Raw genomic sequence first — 10,521 nt, forward strand, 5'->3', positions numbered from 1 at the left:
ATATATATATATATACACACACACGTACGCACACATCCATCCATCATCTTTACCTGCTGCTTCTTCCTTTTCAGGTCACGGGGGTCACTGGTGCCCATATCCAGCAGTCACTGTGCAAGAGGTGGGGGACACCCTGGACAGGTCTCCAGTCCATCACAGGGACACATAGAGACAACTGAGACAAACAACCAGTCACTCTCTCACTCACACCTAGAGACAATTGAGAGTTACCAGTCAGTCTAACGTGCATGTTTTTGGTCTGTGGGAGAAAACCCACACATGCACAGAAAGAACATGCAAACTCTAACCAGAAAAGGTCTCGGCCGGGATTTGATCTGGCAACCTTCTTGCTGACAGGCGGCAGCTCTACCAACTGAGCCACCGTACCTCTCTGTACAGAAACACATACACAAAATAAAGATTGTGTGCATTTTGGGTTTCCTGTGCCTGCAGTTTTCAGGAGTACTCTACCTGTTTTCTATTTGTAATTGTGTTTCTGTTCCTCCTTCCTGTTCCTCTCAAACCTCAGCCAGTTGAAGCAGATGGCCGCTCGTCCTGAGCCTGGTTCTGCTGGAAGTTTCTTCCTGTTAAAAGAGAGTTTTTCCTTTCCACTGTTGCGTTTGTAGAAGGTTGAAGATTCATTGTAATCTGCTGTCTTCCTTAGATGTGGAACTTTTACTAATTGGCTTTTGTATGTACAGTATGTACAGTGATACAGGTCATTTTCGGAAGGAAAAGCAACCGAAGTAACTTTTTCTAAAGGATTTCCAAAGGGTGGAGGAGCAAGGAACAAATAAAAGGAAAGCAAAATAAATACCAAACAGATGAACGTGGTAAATGCTGTTCCTTCATTTTCACATGTGAAGTAGTGGCCGCTCTGATATATTACTAATGCATGGCTTTACATGAGCTCATACAGTAGTAGAGCTGTGTGAGACTTTCCTAAATGAACACAACAACCATGTGGATGAATGAATTTTATCACAATTGTTCCGGCAGCAGGAATGTCTCTCCTCAACAGTCTCATTAAACGAGCTATAGAGTCCTCTTAACCGTGGACAATCAGTTAAAACTCTTATTCACTTCTATTTAAGGTCTAGGCCACATACAGTATGTTCCTATGAACTGTCATTATTTTACATTTTCTAAAATTTTTGTACTAATGCAGTATATTGATTAAATATGTGTCATTTATATACGATCAAAGAGTAAAGTGCATTAAACCCATGTGCAAGTCAAATAGTTTTTTATTTTCTCAACAGTTTGTAGACGGCTACTGGATACACAGGCTAGAGCTAAAATAAAGGAATGATGACATTTTAAAGAGTTTGTTTGTTATTATGTGGAATTTAGAAATGTTTAGTTAAAAAAATTGAATACAGAAAAATAAATAAAATATGAAATACAGTAAAACAATTTAACTGTAGGCTGTAATCTAAAATAACAGCTGCAATAAACTCAGGTCACAAAAGTACTAAATGCATAATATAACTTTTTCCTTAAAAACAACAACATTTGCCTTTTTTAAAGATCTGGCCAATAAAAACGTAGTCAATATATAAAAAACAATGAAAGAGAAAAAAAATAGGGACATATGTGTCTGCCGTGTGGCTTCTTCCCAGTGGAACATGCCCAGAAAACCTTCAAAGGTCTAAGAGGCATGTTTAAATCACTTTTGTTCATTTTGTATATTTTCCTAAAGGTTTCAAAATGTTAAACTTGTCTCCATATTGGTTTGTAGCTTTGCATAGTTAACCAGTCCTGTGCTCGTAGCTGACTGGCTGCTGGTTTCTGGATGTGAAGATGAGAATAGATGAACATGAAATAGAAGATTCACAATCAGACTCTGTAAAAAAAACAGATTTTTTTTTTCATGCACCTACAAACATTTAACAGATGTGTATAAAACATCTGGTAGAGTCACAAATCACTAGATCAGATAATACCAGCAGCTCTTCTCTGGCTGCTTTTCTCAGTTCTACCACCCCATAAAGGTACTGAGCATTTAACATAAAACACATTTACAGTTGTTTGGTTTATTTGAGGTTTTTATCTCTATTTTAAGAGACTCTCAACCTAAGAGGCCACTTACATGTGCGGTGGGTAATAAACAACTGGTCTCCTCAGCTCCTTAACGTTTAAGGACTCTTTTAATTGTTTTTTTTATACAGCATATGCTTCACAGTGGTAAACATGACCCTGCCCCAATTTTTGTGAGATGTGTTGCTGCCCTTAAATTCAAACATACTTTATTTTATTTATTTATTTTTACAACCAAAAAAAGAAATTAGGGTTGCTTAGACAAACTTAGATTTTATTAATGATTGTATATTATATATGTAAATTAGAACATGTTAACATAACATGAATGTGAACACTTAGTAAGAATATTACAAAATGTAAGTGGTTTAATTCAAAGTATCTTTATTTGTCGTTTGCATCGAAAATGTGTACACAGGGTCCCAGTTACATTCAACAAAAGTATAAACTGTAAAGAAAAACAATAATAAGATGTAAGATATGAACTAAGAAATATGCTAAACTAAGAATACACTAAGCACTAGTAGTACAAAAACAACACACTGAATAAATAAGATGATGTAAAGGAAATATCTCTTTGGAAAATCACCACGTAGCAACACCCAACACTCCATCTGCTCCGGTCAACCTTAGAGTCAAACAAGCAGGCTGAGGATCAACCTGAGCTGAGGTTCCCCTTACAAAGTTCCCTGTTTAAGATCAACTTCATCCCCTGAGAACGTGATTTATTTAACACTCTAAACCAAAGAAGAGCGGTGCAGTCTCACAGAACAGTTTACAGTTTCTGAAATGAGACTCAAACTTGTTTGATGTTTTACATTAGTTTAATGGAGTTTATTGCCTTGGGGGGAAAAGTTACTAGAAAAATAACAAGAAAATGGCAAGTGACAATGCAAATTTGCAATAAAAACATTAAATTGTTTTGTGATCAGAAGAATATTACTGTGAAAAGCATTTTTTTGTTTCTTGACAATAAACTCAATCAGCAGCCAGTTACTTTAGACTGAAGTCTGAACATGGCGAAAATTGTTCACTATCCTGTTTCCAGAGTTGGGAGAACTGATTGCCATGTGACTGATTGCAATTCTATGTGTGGAAGGCATATTGTGAAATTACATTTTTATTAACCTCATTATAAACACAATAAACACTAAAACCATATTGATCTGGTTTGATAAAAGTGTGAATGGTGATTTAGCATTAACACTATTTTCCTGTTTCTTTCGTAAGTTTTTGCAATCAAGCTATTTCTGCATACTTTGCACTATTTTAACAATTTTTTAAATTAAACTAATTGGCTTGATTGGGAATACTGTAGTGTGCTGTCGTCGACAGGCATATGAATCAAGATGGAGCCAGTCACGGCTAGCCATTTGGCACACATACTTTGCTTGGACCGGCTCCTCTGAACTTCACAAAATGGCTTTTAGGGTGCATTCACACCAGCCCTGTTGAGTCCGCTTTAATCGAATTCTAGTTCGTTTGCCTAGAAAGTCTGGTTTGTTTGGGGAGGTGTGAATGTGCAATCGAACCCTGATGTGGACCAAAAAAGTGAACTCTGGTCTGCCTAAAAACCTAGGTCTTGGTTCAGTTGACGTGAACTCTAGCGCAGTTCAAATGCATTGTGAATGCAAGCGGACCGGAGACCGCTCCAAAAGCAGGAAGTGGACTACAGTGAAGGGCATTCTGTGTAAATACAACCAAAACAAACACACATTTCTCATACAGTACCTCATACGGAGTTGTCTCAGCCGCCCTGTGTGAAAAACAACATTCTCCATGATCTTCTGCATCATCTTCCACTCAAGGTGAGTCCATTGTTGAAAAAAATTTTTTTGGCACATGAGCTACAGACTAAACAGAAATCCTAAAACTGCTAAAACTTGAGGCCACTCCATTTTTGTTCTTATTTCCAGAAGAAGTAAGTTGCGGTCAGTGTCTTCTTCAGAGGTTTTTATGTTGTTTCCTTCAGTAGTTCTTGGTGCAGCGCCACCACAGGCGAGGGGGGGGAACAGGTTGTTTGATTGACTCAGTGCAGTGTGAACGTGAACCGCACCAGCTGAAAATGTAAACAAATGTTCTGAATTTTGGTCCCCAGTCGAACTGAGTCTACCAGACTATCAGGTGTGAAATCGACCTTAGTTTAACTTTGAGGAGAGGTCGTGGCTTATCAGGTCTTATCAGGTCTTATCATGACTGCTGTCCTCCGGCAGCAGTCATGGCAGGGTGTGCGTCTCCCCCATCTCGATCACCCAGCAGAGAAACCAGTCCTCCTCTTCCAAGATCAAAGTAGATTTTGATCAAAGTATAGGCGTGTCAGTGATGCACATACAGAGTCCCCTGGTCAACAGCCTGAGTTTGGATTCCCTCACAGAGTTCTGCATCAGTTTGGAGAAGTTGGAGACGGATAAAGGCTGCAGAGATCTCATCATAACCTCGAGCCAAGCCAAGGTCGTTTCAACTGGCCCGGATATCTTAAAGATGTACAGTAAAAGTCCCGAGTGCTGTGGGGAGTTCTGGAAAGGCATGCAGGAGATGTGGCTGAATCGCTACGGCTCTGACATGGTCACTATAGCTGCAATTAATGGTTCCAGTCCTGCAGGCAGGTGACTCCTTTCTTTGGCGTGTGACTACAGGATCAGGACAGGACAAGTAACTATCTAGATAACGAGGGTTACGAGGGTTGTCTAGATAACTCTCGTTATAGCATTGGTCTGAATGAGATATTGCTCAGTATTGTAGCACCTGTCTGGTTTAAGGACACCTTACAGAATGTAGAAGGCTACAGGAACACAGACATCTCACTGCAGTTAGGGCTGCTCTACAAAAATTCAAATGCCTTGAAGATGACTTGTGGACCAAGTGTTACCTGAAGATCAGATCATCATCACAGCCACACAGACCATGAGCAAGTGGTTTGCTATTCCAGAATACGCCAATCACCAAGTCCATGATGAGGCAATTGATGATTGACAAACTAAGGTCTAACAGAGAAGATGGCATCCAAAGCTTTGTCAACTTCATCACTAAAGAGTCCGTCCAGAAATCGCTACGTATGTACTGTACATGGAGATGCTCAAACAGAATAAGGCCTAAAGTGGAGCGCCAAATGTTCACACAGAGTATTAATTTAGGCAGAAATGCCTAGCTTACAAAAATGAGTTGTCTCTGTTTTACACGGTTTAGTTCAAGCCTCGTACATGCAGATGAATAAATATTTTAAATTATGACGGACCAGCCTGCAAAGCTTCTGATACCTAAAATTGTTCATTCTTGTCACACTCAAACATTTGTTCTTAAGCCAACAAAGTCCATGCTCAATAATCCAGGTATACAATCCAACAATTTTCAGTCAGGTCATCTGGACAGTTTCTTTTTTTTTTGTGCTGAAATTTTTCACCTTCCATCCAGAAGGCTTCATCAGTCAAGGAAACACACAAAACTGATTCTTCCCCCAACAGCTTACTCCAAAGGGGAACAAACTAGTTATGTTGGTGCTAAGATGGTGTCTTTGGCACGCCCCCTCCACCAGTGCCGGCCCTCTCCCTCGTCGACAGTCATGTCAAATGTGAGCAGATATCTTTATGAATGGAGACATCACTGGATTAAAAGGCAGACAATACAGGAGTCTGCTATCGCGTACAAAAAGACTGAAGGACAGCTATTATCCACAAGCTGTCAGATTACTAAACTCTCGATAAATAACACTGAACAACTGACAATAACATTGCACCAAGCCACATATGTGACAACTAATATGACTAATATTAGCTTGTGACAACTAATATGTTTATTGTTTATTGCTGCTGCACTATGTAGGCTGTATCATGAACGAAATAGTATCTATGTATCTACCTAACCATCATAATTCAATCTCAATGTCACTACCTGTGCAATAACCTGTCACACAACCTGTGTAGTATATGTTAATTATGTGATATATATATATATATATATATATACATATATGTATATAGATATACACATAGATATATATATATATATATATATGTATATGTATATATGCGTGTGTGTGTGTGTATGTGTAGCATTTTAGCTTGTATTACTACCTTGAAATACTTAGTCATTCAATTTCATCCTGTTTGCACAGTAATATTCCATCATGTTGTTGTTTACTATCTCTCTTTAGGACGTTGTAAATATTATAATGAATTTTTCACTTTTTCGTATTTTATTTTTGTACCCTTATTGTATACTTCAGTATTTCTTGTTGGTTTGTTCTTTGATTTTTTTTAGTGAGTCAAATTGGTTCTTCTCAACATAAGCATTTCACTGTACTGTTAATCCTGTGTTAACCTCACATATGACAAATAAACACAACTTGAACTTGAACTTGACTTTAATTTGACTCCATCCATGCATAGTAGTGTTGGGAAAAGATTCCTAGATGTGGCTCAATCGTCAGAATTTTTTGCTGGCTAGCCCGTGCACGTGCTCAGGACAACAAGGATCAAACTCTCTGTGTAGCTTTGCTGAATGTTAAGTCACTAACCAATAAGACATTTGTTCTGAATGACTTTTTAAAATCTAAAATAAACTGGATTTTATGTTCTTGATAGAAACGTGGCTTCATGTTGGTGAGTCGGCTCCATTTTCTGAACTTCTCCCTCCTGACTGCACTTTCTTTAGCTCTCCTTGGACCACTGGTAAAGGAGGTGGATTTTCCTGTTTTTAAATCCAGTTTTAACTGTCGGCTGATCCCCACTCATTTTTACCCGAGTTTTGAACTTCAGATGGTGGAGATACAACTTTTCTCCTCTTTTACTCTGCACCACAATCTACCAACCACTTAAATACAGCAAGGATTTTACTAAAGATTTTCCTGATTTTATGATGGGACTTATGCTAAGATATGATCATCTTTTAATGGTTGGTGATTTTAGTTTGCTGTGAGGCTGGACCTCTGGTCAGAGATTTTATGAACATTATTGACTCTTTTAATCTCACACAGTCCGTCACTGGTACCACTCATGAAAAAGGACACACACTGGATCTTGTGCTGTCTTGTGGGATAAATATGTCTACTGAAAATCTGTGGAACTCTTTTATCGGACCATCTACCATTTTGGTTCACTGTGGTGGTCTTTGGTAGGAAGAAATGGATTGGATCATCTGTGTGTTCTGCATGTGCAATGAACTCTAATACCTCGCTGCGTTTCTTCACCGGTTTTAAGGACTCTTGTTTCCTGCAACCTTCTGCAGCCAACCACTTTGGCCATGGCTGCCTCAGACAAGTCGGCAGGGGACAGGACGGACTCCAGAAACCATCTTAGCACCATTAAACTGGGTTGACCCACTATGTGAAAGTGCAATTTATAAGACTGAGTTTGTTGTGGCTCCTCCGACTAATGGTCTTTTGGATGAAGGACAAAATGTTTCAACAAAAAGAAACCGTCCAGAGGACCTGACTGAACGTTGCTGGATGTTTTACCTGGATTACTGAGCATGAATTCTGACGTTTAAAGAAAACAGTTCATGGCGAGTCTGATAAACAATTCAAGGGCCAGAGGTCATAGTCAGGGGAACACATCTTCATGCTACACCGCCCATTATCACTCCACTGGAACCACTCTTGAACTGTCTGAATGATATTAAAGTCTGGTTGAATCTAAATTTCCTGGTTCTAAAAGTAGAACAAATTTAAATAGCTTTAAAGTGTCGAGGAGATAACCTCACTTTAGTTGGTCAAACACTTGCTCAGCATCCGGTGAGAGTATGACTTCATCACAGTTGTGACCAGGCAGATTGGGAGTGTATAACACACTGAGCAGCTGCCTAATATTGAAGAAAGCCTGATGATTTGTTACAAACCCTGTCTGATCAGGTGGGACAATTTTGGGAACCACCTGTTCAAGTCGTCTTGCCAGGACCTTTGCAAGGATTTTTGCATCAGTATTTAAGATTGGTCAAGTCTGTTTGAGTGATATATTTTTGTCAACAAGAATACAGTTTTCACAATTTTTAAGCTTGATGGTCAGTGCCAGTGTTTAAACCTATGGTTGTGGGTTCAAGCCTAGATGGCACCTTGAAGTACATCCGGTGTGAAACAATTGCCAAATCTCTCATGCGAGTGTTCTTGCTGTGGCAGTCCCTGCAGAAGGGAGCAGCCGAAAAAAAACCTTACTATTGAATATTAAATATGAATATTGTGTTTAAAATTCTGCTACACTCTACAGGTAGATGTCAGTCATTTTCTCCCTCCTCCACTTAGCTCCCACTGCCACCTTTCCCTCCATTCTCGTTAGCTGATATTTGTGGGCTGATAGCGCTGCTTCACTGATCTTCAACCTATCAAACACCACTCAGCTTTTTCCTCCTTTGTATTAGTTCTTTTTCATTTCTGCCCCAAACTATCCCAGCTGCAGATTGCTTTTGCAGCATGCAATTATTGCCTGGAGTTTTTCTTTAGATAAAAGCAGCAATGACTTAATACTGCACCTTTATCTGTAACATTCATCCATCTGTTTTCTTTACCCGCTTCTCCTTTTTGGGCTACAGACTGACCCACTCTGTGTGAGAGGCAGGGTATACCCTGAACAGGTCACAAGTCAATCACAGGGCAACTTAGAGATAAGATACAGGTGAAACCAGAAGTTTACATACACGCTTTAAAAAAAACACATATGCATATTATTCCACACCGTCTGACGTGAAGTCAGAATAAACTTTTCCTGTTTTAGATCAATTAGGATTCCCACAATTGTTTCTATTTGCAAAATGCCAGAATAATGAATGAGAATTTTTCAAGGCAATTATTACTTTCTTCAAAATCAAGTTTAAATACACTAAGATTACTATGCCTTTAAACAATTTGGGACATTTGATATGTCTCTGGAACCTTCTGATAGATTTATTGATAACATCTGAGTTAATTAGAGACACACCTGTGGATGTAATTTAAGGAACACCTGAAACACACTGCTTCAGTGTAACATCATGGGAAAGTCTAAAGAAATCAGCCAACATATCAGGAAGAGAATTGTGGACTTGCACAAGTCTGGTTCATCCTTGGGTGCAATTTCCAGATGCCTAAAGGTGCCTCGTTCATCTGTACAAACAATTATATGCAAGTACAAACAAGATGGGACTGTCCATCCATCATACCACTCAGGAAGGAGACGGGTTCTGTGTCCCAGAGATGAACGTGCTTTGGTCCAAAATGTGCATATCAACCCAAGAACAAAAGCAAACACCTGGTGAAGATGCTGGTTGAAGCTGTAAGAGTGTGTCGATATCCACAGGGAAACTGTATCGACAAGGGCTGAAAGGTCACTCTGTCAGAAAGAAGCCATTACTTCAAAAGAAACATAAGAAAGCCAGATTAATGTTTGCAAATGCACACAGGGACAAAGACCTTAATTTTTGGAGATACGTCCTGTGATCTGAAGAAACAAAAATTGAACTGTTTATTCATAATAACCCTCGTTACGTTTGGAGGAAAAAGGGGGAAGCTTGCAAACCTAACACCACCCCAACTGTGAAGCACGGGGGTGGCAGCATCATGTTGTGGGGTTGTTTTGCTGCAGGAGGGGCTGGTGCACTTCACAAAATAGATGTCATCATGAGGAAAGAACATTATGTGGAAATACTGAAGCAAGACATCAGACAGGAAGTTAAAGCTTGGGCACAGATGGGTCTTCCAAATGGACAATGACCAATGCATAACTGCCAAACTGGTTACAAAGTGGCTCAAGGAGAACAAAGTCAAAGTTTTGGAGTGGCCATCACAAAGCCCTGATCTCAATCCTATCGAAAATTTATGGGCAAAGCAGAAAAAGCATGTGAGCAAGGGAGCCTACCAACATGGCTCCGTTTCACCAGTTCTGTCAGGAGGAAATTCCTGCCAACTATTGTGAGCAGCTTGTGGAAAGATATCGAAAACATTTGACCCAAGTCATACAGTTTAAGGACAACGGTACCAAATACTAATGAAGTGTATTTAAACTTTTGACTTGGAAGTAATAAAAATGCCTTTAAAAATTATCGTAAATTTTTCTAGCATTTTGCAAAACAGAAAAAGTTTATTTTGATTTCACATCACAGTGTGTGAGTGTGTGTGTGTGGGGTGGGGGGGGGGCATATGTGTCTTTTTTAAATGGAGTATTGTAAACTTCTGGTTTCAACTGTAAACAGCACAAAATAATAATTCTTTGCAAGCTGTGAAAGGTAACCCGCACTCACTTCTGAGATTTTTTTTCTTCACACCAGCAGATATTTAAACACCACAAGCCTCAGCTGAAGAAAATTATTCCTCACCTCCTTAAAATGTATAGAAAAAGACAAGTAATATGTAAGATGAAAACTGCAAGAAAAACAGCAAAGATTATTTATTATTGATTCTTATTCTTTTTTGTTGAGTCAAACTGAGTCAAAATGAGTCAAAAATAGGAGAAAGATGTGGGAAGGAGCAAAAGAGGAGAGGGAAAGGGAGAAATTGACTATCTGTGGAAACATAATTAA

The 10,521-nt window shown here is 39.1% G+C and overlaps 1 pseudogene; it reads left to right on the top strand.

Annotated features, from left to right (window-relative positions):
- The window catches only part of LOC119407471, an 18,962-nt pseudogene extending 13,826 nt beyond the window's left edge, over window positions 1-5,136 (top strand).
- Window positions 5,137-10,521: the final 5,385 nt, after the last annotated feature.

This window comes from Nematolebias whitei, chromosome 3 (genome assembly GCF_014905685.2).
Source record: "Nematolebias whitei isolate Nwh7 chromosome 3, NemWhi1, whole genome shotgun sequence".
Lineage (NCBI taxonomy): Eukaryota > Metazoa > Chordata > Actinopteri > Cyprinodontiformes > Rivulidae > Nematolebias > Nematolebias whitei.